The 24,568-nt window shown below is 38.0% G+C and overlaps 1 protein-coding gene across 2 annotated transcripts in view; it reads right to left on the bottom strand.

Moving 5' to 3' along the window:
- Nucleotides 1-24,568, bottom strand: part of lrrc4ca (leucine rich repeat containing 4C, genome duplicate a) — a 52,194-nt gene that overhangs the window by 7,177 nt on the left and 20,449 nt on the right. For both annotated transcript variants that reach the window (XM_039614475.1, XM_039614476.1), the window contains one exon: nucleotides 9,807-9,879. The gene's annotated coding sequence lies outside the window, so the exon portion shown is untranslated. The remainder of the gene's footprint in view (nucleotides 1-9,806; nucleotides 9,880-24,568) is intronic.

Here is a 24,568-nt window from a genome sequence, read left to right as displayed (position 1 = left end):
TCGTGAGATGTGTTATATTAATTAAGTAAAATATCTTTCGTATTTAAAGAAACTAATCACAAATGAACAACTCTGTTAATTGTCACTGAGTCAACATCAACATTTAGAAAGAATATTAACAAATTACGGTGTTCAAAAATGTTTTATTTAACACAAATGGCCTATTTAGAAGGAAATGCACAATTTCCTTGTAAAAAAGACCAGAAGATTTTCTCTTCTTGTGTTAATTGGAAAAGCACTGTGAATGAAGACATGCAGGAACACTAGACAGCTGAAATGTTTTATAAAAAAACCCCAAATGATACACACACGCAACATTTTTTAATATGAAAAGGGCAGTGTTGTTGGGATGCAATATTCATAGTTTCTGTAGGCATACAGTGTGTTCAACACACAGCCTAATCTCCAATAGAAAGCTCTTCACTTAAAAATGAGGAGGCTATTACTGTAACTACTGATTAATTGCTTGATTACTGACTCCATTAATTCTTCAATTACAAAATTCAAATTCCAAGCAGCCAAAGCCTGGGGGTGGAAAAAGAATTTGTTTTCATACAGGGGGACTGAGCAAATGTGACAGAGATCACACACCAAGCTGGAAATCACATTCCATTGTTGCAGTTTTAATTTGTTCGAAATTAAAACCTTGCACAAAACAACAGGGTTTGATGCAGCACAGGGTTTAGTACAAGATTTATGCTTGGATGTTCTACACTGTCAGAAGAAAATATTAATATATGAAACTGAATTTTTGTTTTGCAATATTTATCATACACATCTTTTTAGGTAAAAACAATGTCTTTTCAATGCCATGAATGAATATAATGACCTACTAAACACATGCTTCAGTTAAAACTTCTGAAAACTTCCTCACTCCCTGTATCTCCACTATTTACTCATCCTTCTTTTCAACAGATCAAACCTTGATAAAAGATAAACAGTGAATCAGCAGAACAGAATCCAAACTGTGGCAGTAGAAAAGATCAAGTTGATTTACAGAGCAAAACAATATATCTGCACACTGACAATGAAAGCAGCAAAATTGGATTTACATAGTGCTGTGATGGAATTAGATGAAAAGAGATAAGGAAAATAGGATTAAGAAAAGAAAGCATTTTCAACTTTTGTCCTTACAGATTATGAACTGCCAGCTGTCTCTTTGTCTGGCAGACATACTAAAGCGCGACCCTGCTTAACAGAAGTGGAGACAATTAAACAGATCTGCAATATTTGTGAATTCATTTCTTGCTTATACAGAAACTGTTATGTGGAGTTGTGAATATTTTCTTTGTGCCCCTATGCTCCACACAGGCTCTTCTTAGGTCTTCTTCTGCAGTATTTGCTCCAAATTATTGCCTCATCAAGCAGCCAATAATGAAAGATGAAAAAGTTTTTGTAGCATCCACCTGTGGAGTGGTTACCAGACCGCTTATTTCCCACTGGACTTTCACCCCGAGTCTAATGCTTGCTTCCATGCTCTCAGACCGGCACTCCCTCTGCAGCCTACTTGCTCCATTCTAGTTCTGTGCTCGCTTGTAGGAACTGCATCATTGAGCAGAAACCTTTGTCTAAGGCAGACAGTGATGGTACCTCTGTTACAAATAGTATAGGCAATCATGAGACCTGATTTGACAAATGATGCTTGCCATCCATACATCCAAAGCAGTCCAGATGTCCAAATAATGTTTGTCTACCTGCCTGTGTGATTCAATTGCACAAAAGCCTACAGTGCAGGATCAACAGGGACCTCCATGCTAATTCCACAAGCCCTTTAAATTCAGCCCTCATCAGAGGGATGGAGGTACATCAGCCTCTTGGGCCTCTCCATGCCGCTTCATACATTTCTATCTGCGCATGTGTTGGAGTCCTCCCTGACTCAATCAGTTTTAAGTGTGCTAGACAGCCAATGACGTGTTGGGACTTTTATGCACATGCCAAGAGGTATTCCTCTAATCCCATCAAGGATTAGTGATCTGCATGGTGTGTAACATTACTAACATCCCACTCCTCTGCTGTAGAACTGTTTTTTCTACCACAAGGCATGAGATGTTAAATGACCAAAATACACCTTTTCTCACAACCTTATTGCAGGTTCTATTCATGGGTCATAATCTGGTGTATGTTACCATACTGTCACAATAGGGCAATGGCCATCGTAAACTGAGCTACCATTAGTATATTTATAGTTGTCAAAATGATGGACGCCACTGAAATAAAAAAAAAAGAAATAAGAAGAAACAACCCTGCAAAAATCATGTCAGTGTAATTAAATAATGCCGAGGTGGACTTAATGGGCCTGTTTGGAGCACAAGAGCATAAAGGAAAATCTTCAAGACTAGAACAACTAACCAGTTCTTTATTGTATTGCTCATACGCCCTGCCATACGCCCTGCCATCACTACATAGACATGAACTGTAACAAATTTATTTAATACACAGATAATGAATGGAGTTATGTAATAAATTAACAAATAAAAATCAGAGATCAGAGAAAAAGTTATATAAAAATGTTTAAATAAAAATAATTACGACAAGAGAAAAAATGGTATAAAAATTAGGGTCAGTATTTTAGATTAACTGCCATCTGTAAAATGGCATATTTTGTTTATTTAAAGGACATTAGTAGTGGTAGTGGTAGTTTCCACAGGGTCTTAGTTTAGCCCTTCTTATGACTACTGTAATTCTGAAGTCTGTCATATTTTTACATTATAAATCGGGTAGAAAGGGCTGAATTATTTAGTAACACTGCAGGAAATTCAAGTGGGGCTAAAGCCCCCCCAAAATAAGTCTGCCACTGGTTGGCACAAGCCACTGAGTTATTTTATTCTGCTTTCTTATTATGGACAGCATGAACTTCCTGTCTTCATTCCTTACAAATACATTAATTCCTTTGAAAGGTGGGGAAAATAGAGTGGACTCCTCTGACGCTTTCTACACTCCATTAATGCTCGAGTGCCTGCTGATTATGAACTTTTCTGTAAAGAGTGACTGACAGAAGCTTTAGCTTTCACATTGCATGGAAAAGATGATGAAAGATTGCAGAGTGTGAGACATCTGTGACAGAGGAATGTTGGTATGTATGGGAGAGAGAGGGAACGCGCAAGAGAGAAAAAGAGAAGGAGGGATTAATGAGATATAAATCAAATCAGGCCACTTCTTGATAATGCCAGCAACAGCTCCAAATATAAATCAGAATCCTTTAAGGATTCCAGTGTGGGAGGGATACCCACCACATGCATCACAAGCCTTCTTTTTTCCTTCTCTCCAGCCAGCACAATAAACCGATTAGATGTCTTTATATTTTCATCATGTGGTCATAGTTTTGATATAGAGTCACATTTTCCCAGTGGTCTTTCATCACATTTAATCATACACATTATATTAGAGCCTAATTGGGGTAAAGACAGGACACATAACCCTCCTGAACCCTTCTGTGTCAAGGGATACGTGCCCCCCCCTCCTCTTTTGACACAGCCAAGTGACAAGTTGAAGTAATACAACTTTATTCAAAATTTGATCTACTAGTGCTAAGTCTACATAACATTTTTATGTAGTTAATTCTTTAGGTGGACAAAAGTCATTAATACACACTGAACAGAAATGAGAAGCTAACAATGTTAAGCTTTTGTACATAGACAGCTGATAAACAATCTCAGGTATTTTATCCAGACACCATCAACTACACAGATATGAGCATACTGCTGAGAAATAACTGCATAAATCTATGTTTGATTTGATTTTGGGAACACTCAGTGTTACTTCATACACACATACGTTATAAGAACAGCTTTGTCCCTGATGCTGTCACTAAACTCAATAAGAATTGTTTTTTGTTTGATTCATTTTGTTTAATTACAAAATATGTGTTTTGTCAGGTTTCAATAGGTGTGCGTGTTTGTGAAGGGATGCCAAATGCTATCATTTTTCTGTAAAGCAAATTTACCTATGGATATAAATAAAGTAACCTTAACCAAATTCAGATTTAATTTTAGTTAAATAACAGCAATATCTGAAATATTTAGAATTATTAGGGTGGCACAGGGGTGGCTAACACCATTGCCTCCCAACAGCAAGGTTTCTGGTTTGAATCCTAGCTGGGCATTTCTTTGCCAAGCTGGCATGTGTATGTGTTCTTCTGGGTACTCTGGGTTTCTCCCACAGTCCAAAGATGAACATGTTAGGTTAACTGAAGATTATAAATTGGCTAGAGATGTGAAACAGATGAAGTACTTGAAGTGCTGTATGAATGCTTTTTAACATTGTGACTTGTGGTCTAAAGTATATTGTGTGGCAGTAAGGCAAGAAAAGGGCTATTTAAATACCAGTAGGTTACATGCATAATTATTTTATCCTATATTGTGCGAGCTGTTGGACTATGGAGTGTATAACAGGATGGATTATAAGTTATTATACTGACATATGCTACATGTATATAGGGACATTTATGATTTGATATGCACTATTACTGTGCCTTATATTTCCACAGTTAAGGGCACAGAGGAGCATACTTGGTTTAAGCCACTTTAAAATGTAATGTTGAGGGATGCTGACACAAAAAAGACAAACAAACAAAAAAACAAGAAAATGGTCACACTGCAGCTCTTTTTCAGTGTATTTGTTTTAACCACTCAAGTGAAACAGACAAGCCAAATACTTTGAATTGGTGCTAACTAGCCAAGTGAGACAAACTGACAGCTGCTCCCATGCCCACAGCCTTACATTCTTTCACTCACAGCTTGTCTGTGTCATCTATAGCAAGATGGTGAAATGAATCTGATGCATGTAACAAAAACTGAGTTAACCAGCATGCTCTTATATAAGCTTATCAAATGTGTTCAGTGACAAATAACGTTAATGTTAAAATGCTTAAAAATACGACTCCCAATTCTATTTTACTAATCACCATTTTTACTAAAATGGTGATTTGTAAAAAGTTCTCTTTTCTGTGGAAGAAAGGATGCAAGAAAAAAAATCATAGCCATATAGCATCCAAATCTCGCACTATTTCCAATATTCTGTGCTCCAGGTTCTGTACATACATTTTGTTGTACTTGCGTCATATCTATACATCCATCATTTGACATTTGTTTGGCATAGTAAAATCAGTTTTTTGCAAAGTGATGAGCACATATATATGGAAATGATCTAAGATACGCTAAAAAAGATAATTCCATCATACTAAGACTAAGACTAATGCTTATGTATTGCAATTAGAAATTTTAATATTAACCACAAGCAAACCTTTTTAAACACACTATGCATTTTGAACTCACATTTCAGTTCTTATCATAAAACCCAATACATATGCATTGAGAAAGACTTTAGAAATAGTTTGATATAACAAAGAATTTACATGAAAAATGTACGTTTCCATGATTTTTCTTTCTGATGACACCAAAACATGTTTAAATAGAAATGGAGAGGGCAAAGAGGTTGCTGCCCATCTGAGGAGGGCTGTATGTGTGATCATATGAATATTAACATTACCTCAACAGTATTTTGAGTGTCACAGACACACACACACAAATATAGAACAAGAGAGAAAGATGATGGGGAGTAAAGACCTCTCTTTTCCAAGATTTGACAGCAGAGAAAAAGAAGTGACATTTTGACATTTTAAGCATATAGGCAACTGGTGAACCCAGATGTTAATAAATGGGATCCCTTCCAGACATTTCTAAAGACATATAAGTTAACTTGTCAAAAACTTACTTCTTTCTTTACTAAAAAAAAACCTGGGTCTATGAATATGTTAATATTGTTCATTTCCACAGTTTAACTACTAGGCAAAAGATGTCTTCTATTGAAAAGACAATTGTACATGCACTGTTGGTTTCACATAATAGGCTGTCTCACGTTAGTTGCATACTTCAGCTTCAAATTTTCCACATACTTTATGAGATTGTGCACAATGGAAATTGAACATCTGAGGGAACTAACAATATTTTTGCGTTTGAAGATGGATAATGTACCACAGAGTTCAGACATTCTTCTGTCTGATTTGATCTAAAGTAACAGCTTATCTGTCAGTTTTTATCTTACAAAAACTCTTAAAAAGGTCACAGAAGATGTTTTTTTTCTTTTCAAGACATTTTTGAATGTTGTGTCTGTCTAACGTTCAGACATAGGTCTTTATCACTGCACTGAAAAAGCCAACTGTAGAATTTGGTTCATCAGCTCTTGCAAAAATTGGTGCTGAAGAAACAGACGGTCGCATCGCTTAACTCAAAAATTGTAGCCTTGCAATAATACAGCTCCCGCGGTGATTCTGGCTGTGGTCATGGCCGTGCTTTGGTTATTGGATTCTTGTTGTAACACATAAATATTGACTTCATGCAGCGGTCGTGTGGGTGCAGTGATTGTTCTGCTGGCTCTGTATCAAAACGCCAGTGGTGTGTTGGTAATATATAGCTGATAGATTCAGCCCAGGTTCAACTAGTAGGACACCTGGCCATATTCATTTTATAATGGATTTAACCACAGAAGCAGGTGAAGTCATAATAACAACAACTATATCCTGCCCCATCTTCACATGGATCAGTCAGGCAGCAGCTGCAGCTGTTCACAGCCACGAGCTGTGGACTCTTGGAAATAAGCTTCACACCATGGAAAGCATTACATTCTCTCCCCTTTTATACTGTCAAAGGCAAAAGTTATTGTAAGGTAAACATTCCCCACTTGTGACTTTTCAGTGGTCAGGTACTTCATAAAGTCCACTGAACACCAAAGCATGGTGTGTGAGTTGGCATTATTACATTATAGTTGGACATGCAGGTATGGGTCAGGTTAACATAAATGCAGAGCAAATGCAAAGGCACCAGCATCCCTCTCTGTCAGAGGATGACCCTTGGACTGTTTCCTGATGAATGAAACACACTCATTTTCTAGCCTCATTGGCTACAAGTGCCAAGGGCCTCATTTAGGGCTGCTGCCATTGAAAACGCATACATACACCACTAATGCACTCACTCATAACTAATGCACAGTCAAGTAAAGACGTGCACATTTTGACTCAAATTAAAATATAAAAAACCTCCACATATTTTCACATACATACATTAAAAGAGCATTCTCAATGAAAACTATCAAAACACTACAGTAACAGCCATAGTGATAAATGTGGCTGAATGATTGAAATAAAATTGATCTCTGTCTTCTTTAGTCTTTCTGATAATTTTTTAAAATAATAAATAAATAAATAAAAATAAATATATTGAAAACATCTCGAATATAAAAAAATTAAATACACCAGGAGAACTGACTTGTGGTAGAAGCTGTGTACGTGTGCAACTGTGGGTTTTTAATGTGTGCTTTTAGCATTTGCAGATTTTCACAAACTGGGTACGTGACAGCTTTCTTGTTTCACGGTAAGGGCTGTGTCGGCAGTAGGGGCTCACTGGTGACAAGAGATATTGATAAAATCATTTGTCACCCTGTGAACATTTCAGAGAGGCTGTGGGCAGAAAATGGCTGCTAACTAGTTTTCAAGGATGTCGAATGAAGGAGTCTGTCTGTAATACTGCTGTCACTCTAGTGTCTGGTTGAGGTCAGGGTGAGCATGCATCACTTTGAGTCTGTCCATGCTGCGGAGAGGTCGTACTGAGGCTGTGAACCTGGTGATACAGGCAGTATGGTCTCCCTGTAATTGAGTTTGGGTTTGAGAGAACATGAGAGATAAGCGGGAGCACACTGATGGTATCTAAAAACAGAAGACAGTGCTAGAAGCTGCAATGTCAGAAAATATATTCAAATAAGACCAGAATTTGAGAATTAACTTATTAAGGTTTCAGATTAATTGTTATACACTTATAATCCAGTTGGACTAAGATCATTGTATTTGATTATCCACTGACAAAATAAGAAGTGTTGACTAAAATTATGAAACAGTGAGATCGGTGAGCAGAGCTAGTTGCCTGAACACACACACTCCTGAACATGTGACTTACTCTAATATCATTTCAGTGTTAACATGTCCAAGGGCACAATCTTGTAATGTCCCCTTGATTGATGTGTCACTATACCTTTTTAACATCAGCTGGTCTGAAGGTCAGTTATACAAAGAATCGGCTAAAAGAAGCTTAGCTAGAAGGTACAGATGTCAAATAAATGGAGGAAATGTGACACAGATTAAATTGTTTTTAGAATAGTTACAATGAGGAAGAACCTCTAATGGTTTGAAAGTGAACCCAAAACAACAACAATTCATGTTTTGTTTTTTTTAAACTTTAAATAACTTTCAGCCTTTTCGTCACATGTGGTTTTGTAAATGTTCACAAAGTGACAACATCCTCACTTTCTGGAGTAATATAAAAGCATGCACTTTTAAAATTAAGCTGCCTTTGTCCTAATTTGTTGTGATCCATCGGGTTGTTTGCTAATTAAATGACACCAGAGACAGATTCTGAAAACACAGAGGGCTTCTTTGGAAAGGCATATTGTACATTTGCACTTGTTCTGTAATAAGACTAATTACAGTATTTTTCATTCAATAACACGAAACCACTTGTGACTGCACACGTTTGGGAACCTGTGTGTAACCCGCTGTTTTTCTGATACTCGGCACCAAAGGCAAAGGGTGCATTTTAGAGGAAATAAAAACATGTCAATTGATTCCATTGCACAAATTCAATATCATTTCCATGAAGACTTTCAATCTCCTACCCCACTGGGATGGATATAAAGGGTGGATAAAATAAGAGAAAATAAGAGAAATACCACATGAAAAGAAGCTTTGAAGTAAGTGAATCACAAAAGCAACTATTCATGCGAGTCATATGAAATAAGTTGAATGCCATTTAGCTTTTAAAAAGGTCTGACAGACAGCACTTTTATTAGTGAGCTTTTAAGACATCACTAGAGTTTCAAAGTTTCAAAGATGCCAAAGAGTCAGCGCCTGGTTTGTGGTTGCATTGGTCAAAAAAAACAACAACTCCAGGATGATTTATTGTGACGGGGATAATAGACGTATTAAATTATGACAACATATTGCCAATGCAGGGAAACAGTATCATCAGCCTAGAGGAATAGTGTTTGCCAGTAAAAGCTTTCTGACACTGCGACAGCAGTTCACACCAAATGTAGAACAGACATGTAGTGGAAGTTACATGCATGAGTTGAGCTGTTCACACCAGAGGCATATTTCTGTGTGCAGTCCAACAACGCTCTGAGATACGAAAAGAAAAAAGGGAAAAAAAATGCCTGACACAAAGGTAAAACGTCTAGTGAAAATAGACTTTTTGTGAGCATAGGCACCAGCATAGAAACACTACTGAGAGTCATAAGCTTCTTTTTAGTTTTACACTTCAATAGTTCTACCTTCTTTTTCAACTATATCCACAGCCTAACATCAAGTCATTTCTCATTTCACTGTGATGGGGTAAAGTCTACAAGAGTATCAAGTTTCTCTCTGTCTATCTCCATCAATGAGATTATTAACAGACCAATTTATTTGCCAATGTGTTAACTGGACTTAATTCCACAAAATTAGATGTGTTCTGATGCCAAACCTTGAAAAATATATCAAAAGTACTCTGTGTTAAAAAAAAAACAGGCTTGTTTTGATCAAAAAGGTCAATTATCAGAATTTTCTTTGAAGCAAAAAGATGTGTTTTTGATAATGTCCGTGTTTTCAATGGGTTTAGACATTATGATACATTATTTCATATCAATGAAATATGCATGGCAAGCAAAACAAAGAATTTTCTACACATTTCTATCTGTGCTTCTTTGTCTCTGAAAGCATCAGACAAACCATGTACATCTCTTTAACCAGGAAGGAAAATCACCAAGCTCTGCCTAAGTCTTACCTGCCAGCTCAGTCAAGATCCAAGGGGTTTTAATCATCCACATATTAACTTTCAATCCACCAAAATGCTGGACCTGCAAATAAAAGAGGATAAATGTAAGCATACTTTAAAATAGATTTGGAGCAATACAGTTTGTGTCCACTCCATTTCCCAGGCTCCATGGAATAGAGTCCATGAATAATGTACATTTTTGGAAAGATCATGATGTATCTACTCAGCTACCAAAAATGCAATTTTTTAAACCCCCAGGATAGAGTACGCCTAATTTAAAATTCTCTTTACTGTTTCTAAATAATCATTGAGTCATCTTGTTAGTTTTCCTTTCAACTACTTCCTCAGCACTCTCTGCTGATGCTGATATTTTAGTACCTCTGAGACCCTCCATCTAACAAGAGGGACTTTATAGTATGCTACTGTATGTCGGAAGAGCTCATTCCTCAGGGACGAGGGGACAGTCAAAGCCATAAAACCTCACAAACACACTCCAAAACACATATACACACAGCACACACAAACACTCAGAGCCTGAACACACAAACACGGACACACAGAGGACAGACCCTGTTGAATAAATTATGGAGGACAAAAGCAAATGGAGATAAAGCTCTCCATCCTACATGCCATCCATTAGTGTAGTGCAGGAACCCTGAGTCTAAATAAGTGTATGTTTGATCAACTGGGTTGTTACTACAGGGCACAATCATAACAGCCATCCCTGATTAAAGATTTCTCATTTACACAAAACTGCCAGTATGGTCTCTGTATTACGGTTACACTGAAGCCAAAGACATACCAGTTAATAGCCATAAAACACTGCAAACATAGAGATGTCATTCTCACATTTAATGCAAAGTTAAACTTAAAAGACTAGAGCAGAATAGAATGCACACCAATGAGTTTTGTACAGTTTAATAAAATTGAATACATTTAACAATAATAATAACAATAATAATAGTAATGATAATTTCCCCCACTAGCCACAGAGCTTTTTGACAATTGGCACAGATTTGGTGGTCTTTGGTGAGTAGGTCTGTTTATAGCAGATGTAGTTGACTCAAAATAAACTCATCAAAAGGAGGGGAGAGGTCCCTTTGCACAACAGTGTAGCTCACTGAAGAAAAAAGGAGACTGAATAGTTTAACACTCATGAACTTGTAATGAATCTTGACGATATGTAGGAATATAAATAGAATATCATTTACCATCAGTCCTTAATAAAAGTATACCTCAATCCAAGTCTATAGCTGTAAATAACACGTACGTGTTTAAAATTGGGAAGCAATGACAAGATCCCTTACTGGAATAAGTAAGTTTATCAATATCTATTGCATCATAATTAGTTGAGAGAGAAGTATTCACTGCCATCTGTCTTAAACTTTGCTAAAAATGACAAATTACACTGACAAAGTAGATGATAGCGAAGATGGATACGGACTATGTGCTATAATCATTATCACTGTTGTTATTATCAACAACATCAATATTGTAACCACCCTTCCACCCCCCACCTTCTATCCTTCACAGAGAGCACAGAAAATGCCTTCTGGCTTTCCTCTTCCTCTGACAAAGATCTGCATTATTACATTTTAAAAAAGCATATTTCGAGGCTGTGTTTTAAAAGACGTATTTGTGCATGTGTGTTTTTTTCTAATTATGAAAAAAGTCTGATCTGTCAGAGACAGCTGCTATTGTAATGGTGTTTGGACATTTGTAGAATAAGAAAGTATGATGTTTTTCTTCAGTCGGTATACTATATTTTGTAATTTAACTACAAAGTAAGAAATTATAACCCATGGATGAAATAGAATAATAGAATAAATGTCAAGCATTGAAAATGTATCCCCAATGTAATCAAAATTATACATTGTTATTTTTTAAACCTCGTTATGCAGTGTGTTATTTTAAAAAAAACAGTCTGAACAGGTAAGGATAATGACACTTTGCAAATAAAAAATAGCTAATAAGAAAAAAACCCAAATAAAATGTAGTTCAATACAGACAGGCAGCACTAAGCTGTTGTAGTTAAATTAAAAGGAACAACACTTATTTGTACCAGATTAAACCCATACTCAGCCTTAAAAAAAGGAAAAAAAGCCATGTAGTCTAACAAAGTCTTAGTTTACTGTTTTCTGTCCAGGATCTCAGCATATTTTGACCAGCAGGTCACACTACATTACCCACTAGAAACGACCAGAAAGGCATGTCAGGGTGATTCAACTGGCTACACATCCAGTCGTTCAATTAAGGTCTTTGGTGGGGCTGGCCCGTGTGGTTTGCAGTGTGGTAAATGTAGCTCCCAAAGGAGCAGTAAGTGCTGAAATCAGCTCAGCTGAGCCTTCCATTTGTCATTATCTAATGGTAAATCCATGTGTGTCTAGTAGAAAGCTCTCACCAAATCAGTAAGTGACACTAAGAGGAAAAAAGGAAAAAAGAAAGAAAGACACTGTATACACAATAAACACCTTTGTTAAAAATTAAATGTCTATAGACATGTTAGAGCAAATGTGCGCATACTGTTCCTCTTTTCTATCTTATTTTACTACTGAAAAGCAGTATGATTATATCAAGAGCTTTAAAAGATCCATGAAATCTCTCAAGTTTGCTTTGATGTGTTGTACAAGCACACATGGATTCCAAGCTATATCTTCTACTAAAAACAACAGAATGAGGAAGATGATGGTGATGAGATAAAACAAATTAACAGACTTAAAAGTAGGCATTAAGATAGAATACAGTTATCTGGAACAAAGAAAGCCATTTCATAATTCTCTCAATTACATGATCTGGGACTTAATTAAATTAGAACGTGACCAAATCTATGTTATGTTAATTAATACATGCCTCAGCTATGTGCACAGTTTGTTGGTAGACAATATAAAGGCTTTCAGGCTTTTCTGGCAAATTCTGATTTTTTTTTCTCCGTGTGTGTCTGTGTGTGTGTGCGTGCCTGTGTACGTATGCATGCCTGTGTATGTTTGCGTGCCTGTATGTGCTAGTACAGTTGATCATCACGCCTACTGACAACCAGACTTGCTTGAAATATGGTGTGTGATGATATGATGCCATAATGCCAGATCTTCTTATCTGCAATTCAGAAACTGGTGCAGGATGAGGTCTGTCTATTGTAACAGAATAGTTTCATATGTAGTTTTTTAGAATGATGCAAAACATGGCTATTTTCAAGTCCAATAGAATTGGAAGCCCTGTAGGGCTGAAAACTAAGAGAAAAATTGGATACGTCACACACTACAGCGCATAAGCTTTGTCCTTTAACATATTATCCCTACAAAAGATTCACTGTAAAAGCATTATAATTTGCTGTTTAAAGGAAATGCTTTTATAGACCTTGGTTAGCACAACAGTTTGAAATGCTGCTGAACCGAGGATGCCGCACAGGAACTCGTTGCAGAGTGGAATTAGTGCAATCAGGGGAGATATGGAATTAATATGTCTGATTAAGTGCCTGACTGAATTAGCATTTGGAGTCCAAAGAGATTTCAAACATGAGGGGAGGGATGAGATATGTTCTGAGAAGAAGAAAGCTGACAGATTGCACTATAGAGGATAATAGAGTAGCAAAAACAACAAGAGGGAGGGAAACGCTAGAAGGAACAGTTACGACACTTGGTTTTACTCAGGCCAATCGTTAAATAATTTTAACAAAAAAAAAACAACAACAGAATTTTGTTTTCTCCTGATCTGCTTGCAGAATGGATTCACACTCACCGCCTTATCTTAGATTTTCACCAATACAGAAACCAGCTGTCAGTTGTTCATGAAGTGAGAGGTAATTGGTTTGGCCCCATCAAAAAAGTTAGCGCCTTCAAAGACACTATGATCTGTTTTCATGGAGACCCAGTAATTAGGAATTGAATGACTACATGGAGATGGTTATACTTAGAGAACAAAGACATTAAGAATTAAAAAATGTGACAAGTATTTAGAGACAGGCAAATAAGGACACAATACCAACACTTATAAAAAAAGGTGATGGAAAAGAGAGGGAAAAAGTAGTACGAGGAGATGAATGGAAGATGAAAGAGGAAACATGACTAGCCCCTCGGAGAGAGAGAAGTAAGTTATCAATATGGTGTTTCTTCCTTAAAACGTCTAACTTGAAATTCTGGTGAAAGCCGGAGAAAGAGGCATGAGAACAGATGACATCTTGAGAAACAGAGGAGGCACAGCACAGTAAGCAAAAAAGCATATGCAATGCAAATCTATTTGATCTAACACTGAAATTGGATCTGTGCGCGGTCCTTGTTAATTAACAAAAAAAAAGAGCAAAAGCGAAAGAGAATAAAAAGAGGACAAGATTACGCTTAAAAGAACAGAGTGAAGTGATCAAGGTAAAAGGTGCAGCCAAAGAATAAAATGCAAGGTAAGACTGAGAAGTGAAAACCTTGGAGCAGGAGAAAAGGTGAATACAAATTAAGAAGAAAAGGCAAAGTGGTATGTGGATTACTTTGGGCAAATGAGTGTGATATATGAGCAAAGAGGCTGAGAGACACATGGGGAAAGAGAAGAGTGGAGAGCAGTAGAATTTTTATTATTCATTTCATTTCGTGGTGTGATGGCTATTGAGAGAAGTTTGCCTTCAGGACTTTGCGCCAGAAAGGCTTTCTAGAAGAAAGCTTTCAATTCTTTTATATCGCATTCAGTCTTCTCTTACAGTTTGAATAGGTTTAGTCAACAAAACTCTGGTTAGGTGTAGGGAAGAATAATATCCACCCATTGTCTTAAACTGCTTGTCCAGCTATGGGTAAGGGTATGCTGGAGCCTGTCCCAGCTGTCACAGGGGGAAAGGCGGGGTGCACCAGTTTGTTGCACAGCTAACACATAGAGACAACCGTTCGTGCTCACATTAACACCTGGGCAATTTAGCATCACCAATCAGCCTAGCATGTATGTCTGTGGGAGGAAGCCAGAGTACCCAGAGAGAACATGCAAACTCCACACAAAAAGGCCCCGGCAGGTTATTGGGCATGTTTGTTTCACTATGTTTCCAGTCAGTGGGTTTAAACCAGGAATTCTCTTGCTGTGACAGCGTAACCACTGCTCCTCTGAGCACCGTGCCAGAAAAGAGTCAATGTTAAAATCCAAATTTTCAGCAACATAAATCACATCTTAGTGAGTCTACTTGGCAGAAAACCCTGAAAGCAAACTTTACTCGTGGCACGCGTGATGGACGTAATGGTAATTCACTGCATGTGTCCTTTTCGAGAACTAAACTTGAGCAGTTGTTGAAGTGAATAACATGCTCCGTGGCAAACTGACAAGTTGGAGTAATTTCCTCCATCTGTTCTTTTTCAGATGATACTCCAGAAATTAAAAAGTGGACTTCAATTGGTGTCTCATTTGGTAGAAAAACAGACTTATTGGTACAGTCAAATTAAGCTGTTTTATGATAGAATGATCCTACTTGCTCTATCATTTTCGCTACAGTGAAGATATGAAACTCTGAGTTTTAAATTTCCAAAGGCACTGACTTGTCTAATGTAATCTTATTTATATGATCAAGGTCCCTAGAGTATGAGTTCTGTTCTTGGGTCTCTTTTATTGACTGATCTGACTATGATTTCCTGATTAAATAAGACATAAGTTGTTTAGCTGGTGTTTTCTGCTGCAGTGAGACAACCATTTCTACCTCCACACAGGAAATATTAATTTCAAATAAGCAGACTCCATCAGCAATACTTAGCATAATTTTTACTGACCTTGTAGCTTTTTATGCATATTTCTCCTAACAAGAAACCATAATCTGTGAGGCATATTGTATTTTGTTAAATATATTGTTGTTTCCAGGGAGACAAGTCCATTTAATTTAACCACCCAAATGATATTTTCTGTTATGTTACTCTCAGAACAACCTTTACATTAGGCAACTGTTTTCATCATCAAGTACTTTAAAGCTGCGTGGTGTTGTGGACTTCTCTAGAGAAATGTGAAGGCTTTGGTATGTGTGCAGAATTTTGTATTTCCCTTGACTTTTCAGCCTTGTAAGAAAGATCCCAGATTCCGGTCCACAGGTTAGTATAGCAATCTGTAAATGCATGCATGTCTTTTTCCACATACTAAGACAATTTTTCACCCACCTGAAAATCCACGTGGACACATTTTCACACAAGACTTGATATTAGACTACAGCTATAACCCATTCAACAGAGTGAGGATGCAGAAGTGTAGCTATCCTTCCCTGGTGGGCTCAGCGCTAAGCATGCTAAGCGGATTTACAGTACAATATCTACACCAAGCAGAGCATTCATTACAGGTATCAAGAGTTGAAGTTGATAATAGAGTTAAGAAAGGAAATGCTGACATAGTATCAAAGAATGGATGTAATATGAGTGCCAGATTATGATGCTGAACATTTTCATGGTAGACGGAGGCAGTGGAAGAGGAATAAGAGAAGAAGTGAGGATCTATAGATTAGAATATGACTTAATTTGTGTTTTCCTGAAGCCAAGTAAAGTGAGTGTATGAATCACAAGATTATGGTATTATGTTGTAAATGTATATATTTACTGGCCAAACATCATAACAACACTACAAGGGAACACATGGAGAATGTACAACTTCTGCATGTAGCGACTAGTAGCATGCAAATAAAACATGATGTGCAGATAACAATAAAATTAAACAATATGTGAACATGAGATACTCAGATCATGAAATTATGAAAAGTATGATCAAAATGTAGGTTTAAGACACTTGCAAATCATTGCATTCTATTTTTATTTACAATTTTACATAGTGCCACAGCATTTTCAGAATTAGAGTTGCACCTTAACACATGCCATGAAACTGAATTGTGGAGTTTTATTATGCATGTAATACTTGAGAGAGTGCTCAAGTGGCAAGAAATGAAGGCAAAAATTAAGTGTGGTCACTTTGTTAGTAATATGTCTGTGAAGGTTCTCAGTCATCCAGGTCATCGTAGTCAAAGGAGTTTGCAAAGAAAAAGCGTCTGGACTTCTTTAAGTTGCTTGAAGACGTTTCACCTCTCATCCGAGAAGCTTCTTCAGTTCTAAGGTCAAATGGCCGAGAGTCCCAGATTTAAACTCAGTGGGAGTATCCCCCCAAGGAGGGACAAAGGACCCCCTGGTGATCCTCTAATCACATCCTTCACTGCGCACATTAACGCACATTAACGCACATTAACGCCGTGGATAAACGCCGTGGATAAAAACATCAAGTTCACCAGGGAAGACACAAAGGACAACTGCTTGCCTTTCCTGGACTGCGCTGTGCACCTTGAAGAGAATGGCAACCTCAACATTGAAGTTTACCGGAAGCCCACACACACGGACCAGTACCTCCTCTTTGACTCCCATCACCCTCTGGAACACAAACTTGGAGTAATTAGGACCCTACACCACCGGGCAGAACATGTTCCCTCTAAGCCTGAAGGAAAAAGAAGGAACACACATGTAAAGGAAGCACTGAAAACATGCGGTTATCTGAACTGGGCGTTCATAAAGTCAGCAAAGAGGCACAGAAAAGAAGATCAGACACCAGCGAGGGAGGATAAGAAAGACAGGACGCAACAATGTTGTCATCCCTATGTAGTCGGTGTATCAGAGAAACTCAGGAGAGTTTTCTCCAAGCACGACATCCTGTGTACTTCAGACCCAGCAACACACTCAGACACAAACTGGTTCACCCGAAAGACAAAACTCCAAAACACAGACTGAACAACGTGGTGTATGCTGTACAGTGCAGCGAGGAATGCCCAGACCTCTACATTGGAGAGACCAAACAGCCACTTCACAAGCGCATGGCACAACATAGAAGAGCCACCTCCACAGGACAAGACTCAGCAGTCCATCTGCATCTTAAGGATAAAGGTCACTCTTTCGAGGATGCCAATGTTCACATTTTGGACAGAGAGGACAGATGGTTTGAAAGAGGAGTGAAAGAGGCCATCTATGTCCACTGTGAGCGACCATCTTTGAACAGAGGCGGTGGTTTACGACACCAACTGTCTGCCATCTATAATCCAGTTTTGAGTTCCCTCCCAGACGCCTTAACGCCCACTCACATCCTGGGCCATCTGACCTCAGGAATTCACATGACAAGGTGGGGCCAGGTTTCACAATGGCTCACCGAAACCCTGGCTGATTAGGTCCCACACCCGCTTTCACACCTGGGCGCATGTGATTAGAGGATCACCAGGGGTCCTTTGTCCCTCCTTGGGGATACTCCCACTGAGTTTAAATCTGGGACTCTCGGCCATTTGACCTTAGAACTGAAGAAGCTTCTCGGATGAGAGGTGAAACGTCTTCAAGCAACTTAAAGAAGTCCAGACGCTTTTCTTTGCAAACTCCTTTGACTTTGTTAGTAATACAAGTTACTTTTGGGTGATGAACAAACTTACACGTAAGACTATTTAACATCTGGTGCATTATTGCATTGGTTTGTAATGGGGAACTCTTTCTGTCCACAAAGAATGGACATGGTATGAACAGCATGTTAGGTCTCCAGAGGAGGTTTTCCAACACAGTGAGTGAGTTGTGATTCCTCCATCTTTTGGAAGTGCACAAAGCCAACACAAAAATCATTGTAGTTACTGCACTTGCATACACCACATACAACCGTCATGTAACATAATTCCTAAACTAAGACTAAAAATAAAAATAACTATGGTATCTTACTGTTTGTCCACAGATTGGGTGAATTGGTACATCAGGCCATGTCCATGTATGTGTTTTGATGTATTATTTTAAATATTTTATCAACATTTTCCATACCTATGCTGTGGTCATGTACTACTACGCTAGACTGAAATCACTGACATGCATGTCTGGTAGTGTGTGGGGGAAAAAAAGACTGAGTTAAAGAGGGGTGACAGGGCGATAACTATATGGAAAGTGAACACAGTTCTTGGGAACCCTCTCTCTCTCAGCAGAGAGGGAGGCCGTCTGAGGTTATTTATTTTTCATCTGGAGATGGAAACTGAAGAGCAGAGGGGAGACCCCCAGTGGAATTACTGACTGGAGATATACCCTCCCGGGGCTACAGTCTCTCTCTTCTCCCTCTTTCTCCCACTCCTGCTCACTTTCCATCTCCCACCTTTCTGATCTTCACCAGAGAGCTGCCACTGTCTCTCTGGGAGAAGGGGGAAGAGAAGAAGAAAAAGGGAAACTGCTCATTCTCGATGCCATCTTTTCCTGCCTCACAGTCAAACTCTATTCATCCCACACGCCTGTGGTCTGCAGAGCTTTGCTTGGCTTTGCTTTGCTCTAGAAGCACCAAGAAAGCTGAGCTGAGTTGTTCTTAAGGCTCCTCCCAGGTTTGTCTCCCTCTACGTGGGAAGCATAGCTTCTTATCCCAGCCCTCCTCATTAACAGCATTCCCATCACACACCACAGTCATTAAAAGAGCCACTTGTCCTCCTCCATCCCCCTTGATATTCTCCTTTCATCATTCAATTTGTGTTTGGATGAACTAGTAGTGTGAATGGCTGACACCTTTACTCCACCAGGACCAGAGTGAATTATTGGGAGGCAGAGAAGTGCGGTTACATAAGCATCATAAAGCTACCTCTCCATGACCCGTTCCAGACATTCTGGTGTTACCATGGGAGGCAATGAATAGATGCCTTTTTGTTCCCAATTTCTCTTAATGAACAAAGGTGTCAAATGCGTTCTCATATTCAGGTCATTTGGGAGATTCTCCATAGCTGCAAGAAGTCAGGATGCTAAAAATACAAGTACAGCAGAAAGTATGCAAGGCAGCTTATACTTTGAGACTGATTTGAGACAATCCCTTCCTCTTTCTATCATCCAGGGAAGGTTTCAGCCTTTATACAGTGCAAGTTTTGAGCAACTACATAATTAAGATGACATTGTTGCTAAAGCAAAGTGCTCCTCAGCTGTGACGTTCCCCTGTAGGAATTCTCACCTGACGCTGGTGTGTGACCCCAGGAGTTGGCTATTTCCGTGTGATGCTTTTCTTTCTGTCGTGGCACAACACGATCCCCATCTGCTGTCAGATTTCATAAGCTGGATAAAAACATGATGAGGAATGACGAACCATCAAATGCTTCTACATTTCTATGGAGAGAGAGACGACGGGTGTGAGGGACGGGGGAGATGAATAAGGGACCTGCTGCAAGAGTGGGGCTTGTATAGAAAGAGAGACTGTTCATTATTCCTCAAATAGAAACAAGCCCAGTCTCTGCTAATCTCCCTCACGACTGTAACGAGAAAATGGACTCTGCTTTCACTGCCTCTCAAAGCCACAAGCTAACAATGGGTGTAGAAGAAATCAAATTTGCACCCCCCAACCACCCACCCCCACCTGTTAACCTTCTTATTTTCTTATTTCTTTCCTCGTCTAGCCTTCTCTATGACTTCCTCCCTCTCCTGTAACTCTCCCCTGCACTCCATCCTCCTCCTAGTTAACTTCATTGGTCGAGGAGGAAGAATGCTGAGAAGGCAAGACTAAGAAGAAACGAGCATCAATTAGACTCTAAAGTGCACTTTATTTTTTGTTCCCGTATGCCAAATTAAATTACACTATAAATAAAAAAAGCGCAATGGAAAAGCAATGAACTTTAATTATCGAAGCAGAACCTCAGCATGGGTCATTGCTCACTACACTCCACATCACTGTGTGCTCCTGCACTACACACGTTCTGGCTTAGAGCCACTGTTTGGATCTTCTCAGGGATGTAAATTCTGCAAAATGAGTCTTATTTTATAATCAAACCTACTTGGTCACATATCACTGCCAGTCCATCATATACTGTCTTTCATACACCTGTTCATTAATTCAAAATTATAACCAGCTATTAACATGACAACAACTCATTTAGGTGTGTAGACAAGGTCAACAAAACCTGCATCAAAACAGGGAATAAAGATGATTTAAGTGACTTTGAGTGCCAGGGGGCTGAGTATTTCAGAAATTGCTGATCTGCTGGGATTTTCTAATACAACTATCTCTAGGGTTTACAGAGTATGGGCCAAAAAAGCTAAAATATCCAGTAATCAGCAGTCCTCTGGGTAAAAATACCTTGTTAATGCCAAAGGTCAGAGGAGAATAGCCAAATTGCTTTGAGCTGATATGAAGCACTCTCAAATAACCACTCTTTGCTTCTACAGTAAGCAGGAGAGCATCTTTGCATGCCTTGCATACAACACATCAAACCTTGAAGCAGATGGACTACAGTGTCAGAAGATCGGGTGCCACTCCTGTCAGCTGCGAACAAGAAACTGAGGCTACAACTGACACTGGCTCACCAAAATTGGAAAACAAAGTTTTGGACTGATCAGTTTCAATATCAGCTCTGACATTGTCGTAAGAGGGTCTGACAACATAAAAATAACATAAAAAAACATGCATCCAACTTGCCTTGTATCAGTGGTTCAGAATGGTGGTGTATTGGTGTGGGAGATATTTTCTTGGCATTCCTTTGGTCCCTAAGAACCAGCTAAGTATTGTTTAAACACCAAAACCACACCAGAATTGTTGCTGACCTTAGCCATCCAAGCTCAAACTATCTAACATACAACATAAGAATGAGTTCACTGTACACCAATGGCTTCCACAGTCACCAGAACTCATTTAATGTAATCTACCAAGAGTTAAAAGAGTTCTGTAGGCAAAAGCAAGTGCAACCCAGTACTAGCAAGGTGTGACCAATGAAGTGGCCGGATGATATTCTATGTCCATGTTGCTCCAGACAACCTTTAATTGTTCACACTATTCATGAAAGAATTCATATTTAATTAACAGGTAAGTTACATTAAAATGTATCACATAATAGGTATAATAAAATAATAATAATATAAATAATATAAAAATGTTACACTGAAAACCCCATGGCAATATTTATTTAAACAATCCTCTACTTATATTATATACATGACTTAGTTTTCCTACCTACTGTATCAAGACATGAGATCACTTTGATAATTCATTCAGGAACACTGGGATTACAGAGGGAAACAAATTAAACATAACTAAAATGGTGCTTTCCGCAACGTGGCTTGGATGGATGGGGTAATGTGTGTCTGTGGGGGAACAAGACACAGAGAGTGGAGAGAAAGTGCGAGACAGCAGCTGTGATTCCCCTCTATTTCAGTTTTGGGAGGGCTGCCAGGTCAGATGGCACTGCACAGCAAGACCTGTGTACAATGTTGCTCCCATTTGCCAATGTTTTATCTTGATGTTTTTAAGTGAGCATTGTTGATTGTGTACCGTAACATATGAAGACCTCGATGGAAAGTCAGCTTTTCATTTATATTTAAGCAGATTTTTTGCTGTGGTAAAATATCAGATCACTTAAAGATACAGGAATAATCTAATTTAATCATCTAAAAATGGCAGCTTGTCAAATCATCAGAAAAAAGGAAACAAACGTTTACCAGGCATATTCGGATTTTTTTTAAATGTATTTAATTAAGTTTAATTCATTTCAAAATGGCTGCTAAATATCACAGGCTTGTGCACCAAAAATCACGGTAATGATGTGGGATTTTAGATTATTAATCTAGATACTCCATTATTAAAGTCATTTGGCTTCATCACTATGGAGCCCTTGAGGATATCAAGGACATCAACAAAATAAGAGCAAGAGAATTAAGGTAAGAGTCAGATGAGAGGATAAATTAGGCCATCAGTGTTACACATCAACAGATAAGATAGCAAGAAAAGAAAAGAAAAAAAGAAATGTTGTTATTGTTCTTATTTCACATGCAGATATTGGAGATTTTTATTTTCAATTTCAATTTTTCATTTTTAAATTTTATTTAAGCACCAAACTGTAAGATTATTCATTTAGACTGCTAACACCATGGCTGATATTAACATTTAGTTTAGTACAAATGGATCACTAAGAAGAGCCATTTCATTCCAGTTATTTTTTCAGTAAGGACCAAAATGCCAGAGACTCAGTAAGGGTTATTTTCATATTATTCTGATTTTTAATGAATAGATATAATATGACTTGAAAGGTAAAATAAAGCTGTCTTTTCAAATCTGAAAAACCATTAAAATGATGATATTGTCATGGCCCGAGGACTGTGTGCTGTCCCTGATATTTGACATTTAAAGTCGATGTGTATCTGAGTTGGTTTTGATTCATATGTTTTGCAGGTTAAATTTAAAAGGAGACTACAACAGGAACCATCCTGTTGTAGTCTCCTTTTGTTCTAGCAATGCTCAGACTCAGTTTTTTTTGTACGATATAATAACTATTTGGAGATGGTTTACTATTCTATGCCTAGTTTTGAGTTCTTGGTCTTTTTCTTAGCTTCCGCATCTATTTGGAGTTTGTTATTTTCTATATATATGAGTATTTCCCTATCTATTCCATTCTGTTTCCTCTTTCTGTGTTTATGCCATCTTCCTCCAGTATTCCACTGTCTCAGTTGTCATGTCTGTTGAAAGTTTTGTCTTTGTGTTTAGTATGCGTTTTTCAATAAATATTTTTAGTGCATTCTGTCGGTTCAGCCCAGCCTCCCAACAGTTCGTGATATTGCCACAACTTTAAATCTATTCATTTTTGTTGCTGGACATGAATTTACTATTTTGTTGGAACCGTTGTTTTTACTATGTTCCTCAACACAAACTTTGTATATTATGTCCCTGAACACAACTCTTCATTTGGCTATTACACATTATTTATTAAAAATATATGACAAAAAAAGGTGACAAAAACCACTTGATTACACCAGGTCTTTTAAAACTATGCTTTTTTTTTTACAATTGGTTGACAAACTTTCCTCTTTTCAGTATTTTAGGGACTTCTCTGAAGAAAGGGATTTCAGAAGGAAGTGTTGAATTTTCAGCACAAAAGTTGTCTTCTCTGATGATGGTGCCGCCGGTCTTAATGGTGCTTCATTCACATTTGTCCACAATTATGCCAAAATAAGGCACTTCTATTTGGCAAAACAATGATAAGCCAAATGATTGCCCTTATATTCTTCAAAAAAATAATAATAATTGAATACATATGAATGGACCTCTTTGTAATCACCAACATTTTGATTAATAATTGTAATTTAATTAGGTTATTTTTCTAGTAAGTAAAGTTGAATACAAATATTCTATAATATTGTTTCCTATCGGAAATGTGCAGAGAGAGAGAGAGAGAGAGAGAGTGACTATACTTCAAAGATTATACTTAAAATTAGTGTTTTTGATGAAGCTCAAAGTTACGGTTAGACGAAGTGACCCTGAACCATCCCTCAGTATTTAGGTTTAGGTTGCTAGGGAACGTCTACACTAAGATGATACACTAAGCCTCTCACCTTTTTTCACTCCCTGCTGCATATCATTTAATTTTGTCATCTCTCTCCAGAGCCTGGATCTGCTGGAGGTTTCTTCCTGTCAAAAGGGATTTTATTCTTCCCACCATCACCTAATGCTTGCTCATAGGGAATTGTCTGACTGCTGGGATTTTCTCTCTAATATTTTTGTAGAATATTACAGTATAAAATGCCTTGGGGGAACGGTTGTGCTTTTGCTTTATATAAATAAACTTGAATCGAACTTGAATTTGTATGTTGCGTATTTACTGCGATGTATTTTAACTAAAGTTGATGCTGTTGTGTCTGGCAGCTGTGTATAGAATAGATAGAATAGAATAGAATGCCTTTATTGTCACTATACAGTTAGAGTATCTAGCTATACAGTATAGCTGGGTGTATTCGTGTGTATGGGAGTGAGTGGCTGTTGCAATACCTTTCATTTTTGTTCCCTCAGTTTGTTCTTGCAGGTTTTGTAATAGTTGATATTTCTTCTTTCATAAA

Source organism: Oreochromis aureus, linkage group 7, assembly GCF_013358895.1.
Source record: "Oreochromis aureus strain Israel breed Guangdong linkage group 7, ZZ_aureus, whole genome shotgun sequence".
Classification (NCBI taxonomy): domain Eukaryota; kingdom Metazoa; phylum Chordata; class Actinopteri; order Cichliformes; family Cichlidae; genus Oreochromis; species Oreochromis aureus.
The sequence above is the reverse complement of the archived record's forward strand: the minus strand, read 5'-3'. Positions and strand labels throughout refer to the sequence as shown.